The following is a 14,623-nucleotide window of genomic DNA, read 5'->3' as shown; positions in this document are numbered from 1 at the left end:
CCATTCAATAAGATCATGGCTGATCTGTTTGTGTTTCTAATTCCACACTCTCATCTACACCGGTTAACCCTTGATTCCCTTGCTTAACAAGAATCTATCTACCTCGCCTTAAAAATATTCAAAAACCCCACCTCTACTACCTTCTGAGGCAGAGAGTTCCAAAGTCACACAACCCTCAGAGAAAAAAAATCATCCTCATCTCTGTCCTAAAAGGGCAACTCCTAATTTTCAAACAGTGCCCCCTCGTTCTGGACTCACCCACAACAGGAAACATCTTTTCCACATCCATCTTGTCAAGACCATTCAGGATCGTATATACTTCAATCAAGTCTCCCCTCACTCTTCTAAACTCCAGTGAAAACAAGCTCAGTCTGTCCAACCTTTCCTCATAAGACAACCTTCTTATTCAGGTATCAATCTAGTAAATCTCAACTCCACTTTCCTGTCTGCTCCCCATAACCCTCGATTCCCTTGTCAAATGATTTGAATTTATATAGCACCTTTCATAACCTGCCAAAGCACTTTATAGCCAATGAAGTACTTTGTGAGGTGTAGTCACTGTTGTAACGTAGGAAATGCACCAGCCACTTTACACACAGCATTGAGGTGATGACGAAATAACCTGTTCTAGTGATGTTGGTTGAAGGATAAATACTGGTCACGACACAGTAGAACTCCTCTATTCTTATTCAAAATAGTGCCATGGGCATCTTTTACATCTACCTGAGAGGGTAGACAGAACTTTAGTTTAACTACCATTTCATTTGAAAGACAGCACCTCTGACACTGTACCACTCCCTCAGTACTGCACTGGAATGTCAGTTTAGATTTTGTGCTCAGGTCTCTGGAGTGAGGCTCAAAACCACCACCTTCTGACTTAGAGACGAGAGTGCTACCACGACTCACACTGCCAACAATGGTGGCCCACAATGGATGAACAAATGGCATAAATATATTCACTTTAATGTAGAATCATAGGGAGGCAATTGAACTCCAAAAATCAGGTTTGGGTTGAATGGAGGTTAAAGTGTTAAAAAAATCTGAATTATGCACATCAAATCATTCCAACTTACTCACTTCCAGTTTTAAGGGAGGTGGGATTAATGGAGCGAGGGTAGGGGGGCACAGTAGGGGGCAGTGACCAACCTGCTGGATCCAGCATAACTGCCTTGCTAAGCCCCTCCGATGAAAAGTTCCCCTGATCATTCCAATCGCCCCACTGACCTGCCACACAAGGGTTCTCCGTCAGCCCCAAGGCCTCTATCTCACACCTTCGTCCACCTGCAATTTCACATTTCCACGCCCGCAACCCCCCCCCCCCCCCCCCCACCACCCTGCAACCCTTACCCCACCCTGCAACTCGGCCTACGATTTCGCAGGCCTCCGATCTCCTATCCAACGTCATCGATCTCCAACACAATATCCCTGCCCTCTGAATATGCAGACCTTCAACTGCCCAGCCCCTCTCCCCACAGCGTCTGATATCCAACCCCGACCCTCTCAGCCTTCGATCTCCAAGCAACCCCCTCCCCAACAGCCTCATATTCCTCCCTCCCTTGTTATTCTCCACTCCCCGGCTGCGGTCTGGTGCCTAAGGCCTACCCACCTGACAGCCAGCCTCTCAATCTGGCTAGCGGTGGCCTGGAAACAGAGAAAAGACGTTCATCAGGTCCGGCACTAAATTCGGTAGGATCTGAGCAAAGTCCATTTCTTCTGGTTTTCCCAATCTCGGTCCAGCCCTGTGTTCTCTTCCCACCCCCGAGTAAAAGTCCAGCCCATCGGATTCAGTCTCTTATCTGTGAAATACCTCATTTTACTGATAGAACTGCACAGCGCAGAAGGCGGCCATTCGGTCCATCGTGCCTGTGCCAGCTCTTTGCAAGCATTTTCCAATTACTCCCACTCCTCTTAGAGCCTAGCAAATTTTCCCTTCTCTTTTTACTGTCCTTTGTCTCCGGCCCTTTACACTCCATCTACCTGGCTGAGAGATTTGGAAGTGTGGGTCAATTGAATTTAAGAGAGGACTTTTACTGCAGCTTTGAATGTTGGGGTAGCCCCACCCCCATTGCTGGGGTAGATCTTGCCGGCGAAAGTAAATGGAATAAATATTGGGAGAGATACAACACATGCTGTCGATTCTCCATCACCCGTTTTATGCTATCACACAGGATCAAATTTACTCCAAGCAGGTCCTGATCCACGACATCAGTTACACCTGGGTGGCAAGTTTAAAATGTACCCTGCTTTCTCTTTCTTTCATTTTCTGTCTGGTGAGAGGAATGCTGTAGTTACAGGAGTCAGGGAAGTGAGTGTGACCTTCCTGTGTGCGTTTCCTGTTTCGTGTCAGTTTCCTGTCAAATATCAGAGGTTGCAGGAGGAAGCTGGGGGCTGTAGAAAGCATAGATTCTACCCAGTGATTGGGGCGTGGAGTCAGTTAGAACAAGAAATCTCACTTCAGATATGAAGCCAATGTTCTCCATGAAGTAATGAATTAATCACCAAAACACCTACTGCACTTCCTGTGCCTTGGCTGTACCTGATAGCACAGAGTTCACAAGATCATGGTCCTTTAATGGGAAGACTGGAGGGTTGGTGTTCGGAAAGGATAAGATCAACAAGGCTGAAGTGTCCACTTCATTTATCTGGTGATCTCTTTACGATAGCTCGGAGCCCTGCATTACTCATTGCTCCATGCAGATTTGCATAAAAACAAATTCCTTTTAGATGTAGTTGTGTCACTGGATTCTAGTTCAGTTTGTGCTGTTGAAGTGTTGGGGGAGATGAATCCTTTCCAGTAAATCACCCAACATATTTCGTCTGATTGATGAATTACGGAAAACATACAAACCACTGCCTGACAGAGGGTGAGCAACAGCTGCAGCAAGTTGCCAGGAATGGTGGATAAGAGGAGGACACTGGAGTCATTGAAAACACAGCTGGGTGCTGTAATGGGTGGTTGGTGGGGTTTGTATTGTGGCAGGATCAGCCGGAATGTGGCGAAGGGCCTTTTTCATCCAAATTCTGATTTCACCCTCACTCCCAGACCCTGTCAGTATCTCTCCTTCCCTCAATCCCAGATAATGTCAGTGGCAACTATCAGATTTTGTTTTGATTGCAAAAGAGCTCGAGAGAGAGGCCATTATTAAAATATTGAGACTTAGCTGCTCTGATGGTTCGCAGAGTCGATGATGGTAATATTGGACAATGCAGCTGAGGCTCTGGGTTCATTCCCGAATGGGAGTTCGCTGGGGTTGGCAGCAGAGGCCCCACAGCTGGGTTAGCGTGTTCCTGCTCCTAATCACTAGCAATAGCCTCTGCTGGAAAGTGCACGTGTGCGAATCAGGTGAAGACAGGGTTGTGCTTCGTTGTGATGCACTCCATGGTCAAACAGTCTGAAAAGATTTACTGTCTGTACTTACACAGGAAGAATAAGCAGTTGGCCGAGGTGGCCGGTACTTTGGGGACCTATACCCAGCAAGAACTAGTCCCTTTGAGAGAGGAATAGCGGAGACCATTAGAATTGGGGAGTAGCAAACAGAAAACGGCTGTTGGAGATGCGAGGGGGCACTACAAACACAGAACTGACTCAGACAAGTCCAAGATCATATGGAACATATCCCAGTTAAAGCAATGAGTGCCAGTTCAGTAACACTTTCAACTAAATCCTGGTGAATTGGACTGAGGGCTGGAAGGATCAGGTTAGTTGGAGATAGCCTAACACTGGGTGGAATATCATGGTTTCTAAACTGCAGGGACCATGGAAATGTTTTATTCGGGCAGGGTGTGTGGTCAGTCATAAATAATGCAAGATTGAAGTTTTGCAAAAGATTAAGTTTTGTTTTATTCATTATTGTGTGCGGAAGTGGAGTTTTTTTTTTACAGGATTATATGGATGGGGTGGAGTCTGCAATGGAGTAAGGGTGGCACAGTGGCGCAGTGGTTAGCACCGCAGCCTTACAGCTCCAGGGACCCGGGTTCAATTCTAGGTACTGTCTGTGTGGAGTTTGCAAGTTCTCCCTGTGTCTGTGTGGGTTTCCTCCAGGTGCTCCAGTTTCCTCCCACCACCAAAGACTTGCAGGTGATAGGTAAATTGGCTGTTATAAATTGCCCCTTGTGTAGGTAGGTGGTAGGGCATATGGGATTACTGTAGGGTTAGTATAAATGGGCGGTTGTTGGTCGGCACAGACTCGGTGGGCCGAAGGGCCTGTTTCAGTGCTGTATCTCTAAATACATAAAAAATAAATAAATTGTACATGATTGCTGCAAGGAGTGAGGTTCAGGAATTAACTTCTTTCTTCACATTGTGGACGGTATAATATTCTACAACTAATGTTCGAGGTGGTGACCTCCTGCTGATCTTCCCTTTCTATTGGTGGGAAAGTGTCCCGTGTTCACTAAGGACCTCCCTACATGATTACAAGTGGAATGTGAAACACTGACACCTCCTAATCCCAGCCTCTGGATTTGATACAATTCCTTTAACCCTCCAGACCACATCGTATTGAAAGCAGAGAACAGATCCATGCCTGAGATAGGTATAAGCCCTCAATTCTGGTATCATTCAAGTAAATCTGTTTTGTCTCTTTTCCTGTGCCTCTCTATGAAGAGTGTAACTGTTCACAATCCTCCAAATGTCAACTAAGGTTCCGTACAAGTTTAGCATAACTCTGCTTTTCAATTGTATCCTTCTAGAAATGAACCCCAGTGCTTTGTTTGCTTTTTTATGGTCTTATTAATCTTTGTTACAGTTTGTGATTTATATATCTACACACTCAGATGCCTCTGCTCCTCTACCCCTTCGTACACTTATTTTCCAGGGAATTAGTGACCTCCTTATGCTTCGTACTGAAATACAACACCTCACATTTGTCTATTGAAGTTCATTCTGCAAGTTTATTAATGTCTTCCTGTATTCTGCTGCAGTCCTCAGTATTAATCATACCCTCCCTTCCCTTTCCCCCAATTCGGTATCATCCACTAATTTTGAACTTGTACTTGCGATGCTTTTAAGGTTGAGAGGTCTGCCTTGGCTAGGTAATACAAGTGAAAATGTGCAGTAAAGGATATCAAACGGGCAGTCCAAATGTGTCTTTCCCTCCAAATCTACCCCCAGCCGTTGACCCAGGTCTAACATTGCCAAGACAGTGAACAGGCTACCTCTGTCCACACTGGTCTGCACCTGGCTGATATGGAGGGACGGTCACGTTTACTGCCCACCTTACCATCAGCCTTTAGACAGAGGTTAGAGTAGAAATGCAAGTGTGAGGGCAACTCGAAAAGAGCTTGGTTCTAATCAAAGACAGGCACCATGAGGCAGCTGGAAAAGGCCGGAAAGAGACATCAAACCACCATTGAGCACTAAACCCACAGGCGTGGAATTATGAAAGCCCCTTTATGAGCTTGTAGTTACTGTTTAACAGAAGGCTTTGTGACATCTGTTAATCACAAACTGCTGCCTCCTACAGTTACTTTAGAAATACACGGCAGCTGCTGGAACATTCTGTGGGATCTGTGAATAGAATTGATGTTCAGGAAACAATAGGTAAAATGGATAAATTATGAACGCTCAAAGATGAAAGGAAAGATTTTCACAAGTACCCTATCATGCCCTCAGTATATTCCAAAATATATCACATCCAATTAATTACTTTATAAACTGTTGCTTTCGACTTTGGAGGCAAACACAGTGGCTAATTAAAGCACAATAAGATCCAATCAACAGATCAGATGAATGACCAACTGAACAGTTTTAAATTATTGATTCAAGGGCCACCTTGACATCTGGAAAACCTGCTTACATTTGAATAAGTCATGGCTTTTCCTCATCCTTGACTTTCAGGTTTTTCACGTGTATGGGAGCAGAGAGTTCTGTGCAAATATTTGAATTTATGCTTGGCAGTTTTTGCGGAAAGAGGATACCCATTGTTAATGGAGTTACAGTGTTGTTTAATGGTCCATAGTCGTATCTTGCTTGCTATACAGCAGCTGTTTCTGTTTACTTATCTTGTGTACTGATAAGAGGTTGGGAACAAACTGAATGACGTGGCAGTTTGGAACTGAATTAACGGTGGACGTTTGCCTATGTTTTTACAAATATTTTAGTCAAAACAACTTCTGTGTTTCACCAGAAACAATGCAATGCATTTGCACTGAAATGTTTGCTCCTAGTCTTTGAGGAGCTGCAGGATTTTAATTCATGCGACACACGGGGCCAGTGCCAGTTAGTGAGGTTCTCTCTACTGTCAACCAGTGAGGAATTGTCCAGTCTCAAATCAGTCAATCAGGGTCTGTCCAATCTCAGGGCCACAGGGAGGGTCTGTTAGCTCGCAGACCCGATTACTGAAGGTCTTTTTCCAATGCGGAACCACTGGATAGTGACCAGGAACAGGAATCCTGGATGACTTTACCCTCTGTAACCCAGGATAATTTCAATGCCTGTCCTACTGTCCTGACTGAGTTGAATTAATTCAACAAAACCACTCAAATCATCAAGGAAAGCACCGTGGAAATAATTAACAATGTAACCCTTTGCTGAAGGAGAAGTGAATATATAAAGGGAACTTTATAGCAGGAATCAGTCAATCAGAAAAGCAGATGTTTGGGTTAATACATTGTTTAATATTTCATTAAAGAATCTCACTTCTATACCTGGTGAAAGGTTCACAGTGTGAGCCGCACCCCTGTTACTACCTGCACACAGGCTGATACTGTTTCCATTACAAATCCATTTTTTGTGTCTTGTTTTGCATACAGCAACCGCTTCCAGTTCTGACCAATTCAAACAAGGATGTGTCGTGATGAAATAGATGCTACAAACTGTTAAGTGGCAGGAAGAAACTGAAGGCTTGCACTGAATTCTGCGGAGATATTAAGTGTAGCGTAAGGCTTCTCAAGAAGCTATGCCCATTAAATAGTGCCCAACTATGGCTTCTTGCTTCATGTTGCCACTGAAACGCAGAGCCATGAACAGAATTCAAACTCCCGCTCCTGACTGGTATCAAGTGACTGCCCTTCCACTACCCTATTGGAAACTGAGGGAGTGGACATTGGGTGAGGACAAGTTTGGGCTCAGCTGTGATTATGCTGCTGTGTTTGCTGTCTGGGTTCACCAGGTGATGCCAGTTACCGAAGTACTAGGCCTCATTGTGCCTACAGGAGAGGCGAAGGGGAAATTAACAAAGAACTTGCATTTACGTAGTGCTTTTCATGACCTCAGGATGTTCTGCAGTGCTTTACAGCCAATTAAGTACTTTTTGAAACGTAGTATAATGTGGGAAGCACGGCAGCCAATTTGCACACAGCGAGGTCTCACCGTCAGCAATGAGCTAATGACCAGGTAATCTGTTTTAGGGATGATGATTGAGGGATTGGCTAGGTGACCAGAAAGAACTTCCCTGCTATTCTTCAAAATAGGATGGGATCTTTTACGTCTACCTGAGAGGGCCTCAGTTTAATGTCTTATCTGAAAGATAGCACCTCTGACAGCCTGTGCTCCAGTCTCTGGATTGGAATTTGAACCCATGACCTTCTGACTGGGAGGCAAGAGTGCTGTCAACTGAACCATGGCTGACATCTAAACAAGAAACCAAATATTATGAAAACTAAGCAGTTTCTTCTTACAGGGTGAGGGGATTGGAAGTGGAACTGTGCAATGGTGAAGCAGATAAGCACACAAGGAACACACGATCTAGACCTAACAGTGGTTCTGCTGAATGGCTCAGATCACATATTTCTGCATAATTATGGTTGTCTGTCTCAAATAGTTAGTAACCTCAGTCTGGATATTAATCCATAATCTATGCTTCTGCATCTCCTAATCATTAAGACATCTCCAGTCTCCGTGTCAATGAATCACCCCAATCGACTTTAGAGGCTTAACTGGTCACATACATTGGAAATTCAGTCAGTTTGAAAAAAAAAATACATAAATGCATTTACTCAAAACTGTTTCAGTGTCTGGAAGCTGCCAAGATAATTTTTTTGGTAAGCTTCACCCGGCCAGCTAGTATTCCTAGCTCCGCCTGACGCAGCAAGAGCCTTATTAAAGTTGAGGTTTTATGTCGATCAGAGAAACCCGATGCTATTTTCTTGTGCCAATTGGCACAGTGAGTCACAAAAACACACTCCACCCATTGGTGTCAGGCACTGAGCAGCCTAACTGACTTTCTGTAAAAGGACCAGAAACCACTCAAAAAAAAACAGACCCCACTGCACCAGAGTTCAGAGATCGACATTTGGTTCAGATCCATGGAGGAGCTATCAGACCTTTAGGCCCTGGTGGTCAGCTGCCTGTGTGCTCTCACTAAACCTCAGTGTACGCTCACTCACTCATATTTAGATGAGGCCGAGCCATGACACAATGATTTGGGCCTCAGGCTGGAGCCAATGAACGGGCACAGCATACATGCACCAAATGAGCGTTTCTTGAAAGTTAGCCCCCTCTAAATCCTGAACAGGCAATGGGGGCAGTGAAGTTGTCAGTCAGAGCTGAGCTGTTTCTCCCATATGAACTGCAGGACAGGGTGAAGACGACCCAACTCCATCCTTGCAGTTATACTAGTAAGGGGACAAGGGGAAGTAGCTGGTCAAACTGGAGCTAGGGACATGGAGGAAGGAGCTTTAATCTGTACCTAACCTGTGCTGTACCTGCCCTGGGAGTGTTTGATGGGACAGTGTAGAGGGAGATTTATTCCATATCTAACCCTTTTTTTTTAATAAAAAGGATGGCCTTTATTCTCCAGGCCCCATTTATATACAGTTTAAAATAACTATTAAGAACAGATAAATAAAACAAAAAGTCAAATTAAAATGCCATTCTCAGCGTCAATTATGCACTCCAGTCCCTGCAGTACCCACCGGTCGCAGAAGGCCTCAAGCATACCGGCAGACATCACATGCTCCTTCTCCAGGGACACCCGGGCACGAACCTAACCGCAGAAGAGGGGCAGACAATCAGGGAGGACAGACCCCACAAGGGCCCACAGCCTGGACCTGTGAATTGCCACTTTGGCCAGGCCCAGGAGCAGACCGACGAGGAGATCCTCCTCCTGGCCCACGCCCCTCCACACCGGGTGCCCAAAGATCAGGAGCATGGGACTGAAGTGCAGCCAAAACTTGAGGAGCAGCCCTTTATGCAAACAGGGGCTGCAACCTCACACACTATGTACACATGGAACACAGACTCGTCCAGGCCGCAGAAATTACAGGGGGCCTGCGAGTCTGTGAACCTACTTAAAAGTCTATTGCACGGGACTGCCCTGTGCAGCACCCTCCACCCCAGGTCCCTGATGTAAAAAAGGGAGGACTCCCGCGTAGAGAGACCTCCACCGGGGTTTCCCCTCGCCGCCAGATGGCAACACAGACCGCCATGGCACGTCCGGCCGACTGACGATGGCGAGGAAGTGGAGAGTGTGCAGGAGCAGAGTGTACAGGAAACACCTCTGCGCCGATTGGAATGGCACAGAGGACGTTCCCGCGAGGCGACTCGGAATATGTGGGACCGACTCTCTGAGGGTTTCGGGGCCTGGGTCCGATAAGCAGTTCCGGCTAAGCAGGGGTCAGCTCAGCTGGGAGCGCTCTGCACTCCCGAGCCCCCTAGTCACCCGCAGTGAGGGGCATCCCAGGGACATCAGCTACTCCTCTGCCAGTTGGTCCGTCCCCGGAGCCTGCCGCCGGACAGCCAAGGCGCTTTCCTCCACCGGCGGGGGAGCGCCCTGACAGAAGGCGACCATATTTCAAACTCTGAATTGATCTCGGTAAAAGGCAGGGAACTCCCTCAGAGAGGCGTGGCTAACGGTCTCTGCCAGGAGCTGCGTGTCGTCTCGAAGGCAGTGACACTGGTGGAAAAAATACGTTGCCAGCGCACACCATCTGGGAGGACGCTCGACGTACAGGTATCTCTGCAGGGTCCGAAGGCGGAGAGTCACAGCCTGGGTGTGGACGCACACCAGCGACTGGCCGCCCTCCTCAATCGGGAGACTCAGGACCACGGCCGAGACCCAGTGTTTCCTCTTGCCCCAAAAGAAATCGACGAGCTTCTTCTGGATCTTGGTGGCGAATGCAGGGGGTGGGGCAAAGTGACCAACTGGTACCATAGCATCAAGGCCACCAGTTGGTTTATGACCAGTGCTCAGCCCCTGCAGGAAAGCACTCTGAGCAGTCCTGTTCAGTGCCCTAGCCAAGTGGTGACTTTCGCCTCCAACTCCTGCCAGTTTGCCAGCCAGGCTTCCTCAGCAGGGCTAATGTGGACTCCCAGATAGAGAAGGTGCGTGGTGCTCCATGCAAAAGGTGTCAACTCCTCCGGCAGAGAGTCCACCTGCCACTGAACCACCAGGAGTCCAGAACATTTCTCCCAATTGATCCTCGCGGAGGACACTGCAGAAAAGGTCTGCTAGCACTCGCGCATCCTCAAGTCAACTGTGACTGTGAGGAGCACGTCATTGGCGTAACCCAAGAGGACAACCCGCATGCTCGGCCCGCACAGAGCTAATCCCGTCAACCTCCTGCGAAGCAGGCACAGCTCTACGCAGATGGTATATAATTGGCCAGACATGGGGCATCCCTGGCGCACTCCTGTCCCAAAATGAAGGGGCGCCGTCAAGGACCCATTAACTTTAATTAGACACTCTGTGGCGGCATACAAAAGTCAGACCCGGGCCACAAAATGCGGGCCCAGTCTGGACACGAGCAGAGTCCCAGAAAGATATTCATGATCCACCCAGTCGAACGCCTTCTCCTGATTGAGGGAGAGAAAGGCGACCAACAGACCAGTCTTCTGGGAAAGATGGATCAGGTCCCAGACCAGGTGGATGTTGTCCTGGATGGACTGGCCTGGGACAGTGTAGGACTGGTCTGGGCGGATCATGTGGGCCAGCATGGAGCCCAGGCGGGTAAACATAGCCTGGGCAAAGATCTTATAATCCGTGTTGAGGAGGGAGACTGGACGGCAGTTCTTAAGCAGGCAGAGATCACCCCTCTTCAGTAGCAGGACAATGACCGCCCTCCGCCACGAAAGGGGCATCTCTGCAGTCTCCAGGCATTCCCCCAGGACCTGGCAACTTTCAAGAACTGGCAGAGGGCGCCGGTCAGCTCTGCCAACGTGAGCGGAGCCTCTAATCCTTCGGCACCCTCCGGGCTGCAGGTCCTCCCACAAAACACTGCACCCGTCCTCGCTGGATGGATCCGGAAAGAACAATACACTGTAATAGGTACGGACCAGGAGGCCCATCCCCTCCGATCCGTGATGGAGGATCAGTCGTTGGCCAGCAGCTCAACGAGCTGCTTATGGAACCCCCGCCATTTTCCCAGTGGGCAGAAGGAGGGTGAGGCGCGGTGCAAATCTTAGAGGATCTGGATCCGCGACCTCACATATGTGCCTTGGGATCCTGCGAGCTGCAGGTCCCTCAGCACTAAAGGCCTGCTCAGGTCAGGGGAAAAAAAACCTGACCCGAGTCCCTCCATTTTTCCCTGTGACCCGACCACCAGAATGTTCCCTTTATCTACCTTGCGACTCCGAATCTGCAGGAAGCTGCAACATGAGCGTGATGATGTCATAGAGACACTCACTCGCTCACTGTACAGCCTCAGAGTTTCCCTCCTTGGCCTCCCGGACTCCCAGCTCACATAAGTTTTTTACTTTTAACACTTAACAGAAGAGCAAAATGTAATTCTTACTTTGTGTGTCCGACCCCGACCGACCTGAGCCCGAAAGCCTGACCCGGAAGAGCGACCTGACCTGAATCTGACGCGTAACTGGGTCAGGTATATCCTGGTCGGGAGTGAATTTTCTCGCCCTCTCCTCCACTCAGGGCACCCGACCCAGTGGCAGAATGGGACGCTCCTTTAGGAGTGTCTCCAGCCTTCCCCACCACAGGCAGGGCTCCACTTTCTCCCTCAGGAGGGGCCACATGTACAGGGGTCTCTCCCCTCTTCTCCATCCTGAGGGATAGGGAGCTCCTGCCCAGGCTTTACAGCCTTGACGGTGGTGATGGCAGGGGAAATCTGGGGACCCGAAGCAGGAGACAGCTCCCCTCCAACAGATGGGTCCTGCACCACAGGGCCCTGTGTTACCTCTGTGGAGGCGTGCCTTCTCCTCATTTTCCCCACCAGGGTGCGGAGGCTCAGAGACCTCCATGTCACCAGAGGCCTCCGCCTCTGCACCCTCCTTTTGCTTAGTTATCCTGGGCCTGAGCCCAGCCCTGGGGCAGGTGGATTCCCCAGGATCGGGCCTTGGGCTGAGCTCAGGCTTAGGTTGTGCTACAGTATCCAGGAGACACGCCTCTCGGTGTTTATTCTTTCTCCGCGTCTTCCTTCCACCCGGACGGGCACCGCCCTCCCCGCTGGAGGGTGGGAAAATCACAGCCTCCGGAATCGCCAACAATCGTTTGTTGGAAGCGTGGGGGGAGGGGGTGGGGGGGTGGGGAAGAGGTGCAGCGGCATCATCCTGGGCTGCTGAGTTGGAGTTGGCAGCTGGGAGGTTGGGGCAGTTCTTGCAAACGTGCCCCAACCCGTTGCAGGCATGGCACTGTGCCCCGTCCGAAGTTCAGAAGACACGGTAGGCTGCCCCCTGGAACTCAACATCAAATTGGCCCTCCAAGACCTCCTCCTGCATAGCTGCATTAATAGCTGGCGGCGGGAGTACATATGCCGGAGGCTGTTCTTCCGAAGACTGAGCAGGACTAGGGTGATCCCTGACCTCACCTCCCCCAGATGTTGCAGGTGGGGGAAGGAGGTGGTCACTGGGAATGAAGGGCGGGAAGTTTGACAATATTATCCACTGTGCAGTGGCCCCCAGAGTGTCCACTGGCAGGAAAGTTCCCCCCCGCCACAGTGAACCCCTTACTCAGGGCCAAAGACACCGCCCTCTCGGTCTTCAAGAAGAACACAGCCTTCCCGTACATCTTAGAGGCTTCCACAGTGGTCGAGGGGCCGACATCCTCGGCCATTGCCTTCACGCAAGCCTCAATAGACATGTTGGGGTGGGCATTGCGTTTCGTCCCATGGCTAGAAGTGGGAAGCTTGAATGGTGATGGGGCCACATGGGCAGCCGCATAGGTGTTAGAGGGCCCCGTCACTGGCACAGATGGACTTGCCATGGGTCAAGAGCTAAACCCCACCCCAATTGTAGGCTTACAGATTTGAAATAAAACAAGGAAAAATAAATAATAAGTAATAAGATAGGGGATAAGCAGAGGGTGTGCTGAAGAGGAAAAGGGAGGCTGGAAGAGATGACTTGCTTCACTGAGGGGGTATGACAGATAACAGTTCAATCAAACAGTCCTTCACAAGCTCTTCTGGTCTTCCGGTTGGGCAGAGCTGTCTTCACCTGGGTCAGCCGAAAGCTGCCCAGGCACTGTCTTCTGCTTTCTTCTTAGCCAGGCAGCTTCAGCTGACCCAGGCTGGTCAATTGGGGTGGGGAGGGAGCTTCCTTGTATGGTCAAAGCAACTGCACAGTTCCCTGCAGAATTGTACAGCCCCCACACCTTGTTCTTCCGACCTCTCCCAACAGTCCACACCAAATTCAAGTCTGGTGCTCGACACCCACCTCGAAACACAGCCTTAAGTTTTGAAAAGTCTTATCCTCCTCTGTAGCAAAATTTGTTCAAAATGTTGCAGTTCTCTCCTCAGCTCTCCCTCTCCAGCAGCACAGCCAGCAACTGACTGCAACACTGTCAGCTGTTGCGCGTTGCTGCAAATAGCAGCCAACCCAGTGCTGTACTTGTCCTGAGAGTATTTGATCGAACAGTGTAGAGGGAGATTCACTCTCCATCTGTCCCATGCTGTTCCTGACCTGAAAGTGTTCGACAGGACAGTATAGAGGGAACCTTTTTGACTCTTTATCTAAGCCGTGTTGTCCGTGTCCTAGAAGCTAAGTGATTTTAGTGCTGATATTCATCAAAGAAAAGGTTTAAAAACAAAAATGCAGGGCGGAGATAGACGTGAACAAGTATGGAGGAGATCTAAAAAAGGAAACAAGAGGGGAAAAGAGAGATTATGAGAACAGATTAGCGGTTGACAGGAAAGGGGAAAGTCTTTTAGAAATATAAGAATAATAAAAGTTAGTTAAAAGGAAAGATAGAGCTGATTAGAGACCAAAAAGGAGGTACTGATGTGGAGGCACAGGCATGACTGAGGTAATGAATACTTTGCATCTGTCTTCACTAGCGATGAGGATGATATAGCAGTAAAGGAGGAGACAGTAGTGATATGGATAAGAAAAGAAAGTAAAGAGCAGGTACTTAAAAGATTGTTAGTCATCAAAATACAAAAGTCACCTGGTCCAGTTGGGATCATCTTAGGTTACTGTGGGAACTAAGGGAGGAAATTGTGGAGGCTCTGGCTGTTATCTTCCAATCCTCCTCAGGAATGGGGGCAGTGTCAGAGGTCTGGAGGACTGCAAATGTTACACACTTGTTTAAAAAAGGAGGGATAAAGCCGGCAACTACAGGCCAGTCAGCTTAAGGTCAGTGGTGTCGAAAATTAATTCAGGACAAAATTAACTGACATTTTAAAAGGTATGGGCTGATAATTGAAAGCACATATTGGTTAAAGGGAAATCGTGTTTGACTAACTTGATTGAGTGCTTTGATGAAGTAACAGAGGGTTGATGAGTGTAGTGCAGTTG

At 48.5% G+C, this 14,623-nt stretch overlaps 2 protein-coding genes across 5 annotated transcripts in view; one reads left to right on the top strand and one right to left on the bottom strand.

Annotated features, from left to right (window-relative positions):
- LOC137346197 (SLAM family member 9-like) overlaps positions 1-14,623 on the bottom strand; it is a 57,005-nt gene that overhangs the window by 29,859 nt on the left and 12,523 nt on the right. The window lies entirely within an intron of this gene.
- Positions 1-14,623, top strand: part of LOC137346196 (RNA-binding protein 4B-like) — a 191,325-nt gene that overhangs the window by 175,115 nt on the left and 1,587 nt on the right. The gene's annotated exons all lie outside the window — the stretch shown is intronic.

The sequence above is a fragment of the Heterodontus francisci genome, chromosome 29, assembly GCF_036365525.1.
Source record: "Heterodontus francisci isolate sHetFra1 chromosome 29, sHetFra1.hap1, whole genome shotgun sequence".
Classification (NCBI taxonomy): domain Eukaryota; kingdom Metazoa; phylum Chordata; class Chondrichthyes; order Heterodontiformes; family Heterodontidae; genus Heterodontus; species Heterodontus francisci.
This window is presented reverse-complemented; position numbering and strand designations above follow the sequence as displayed.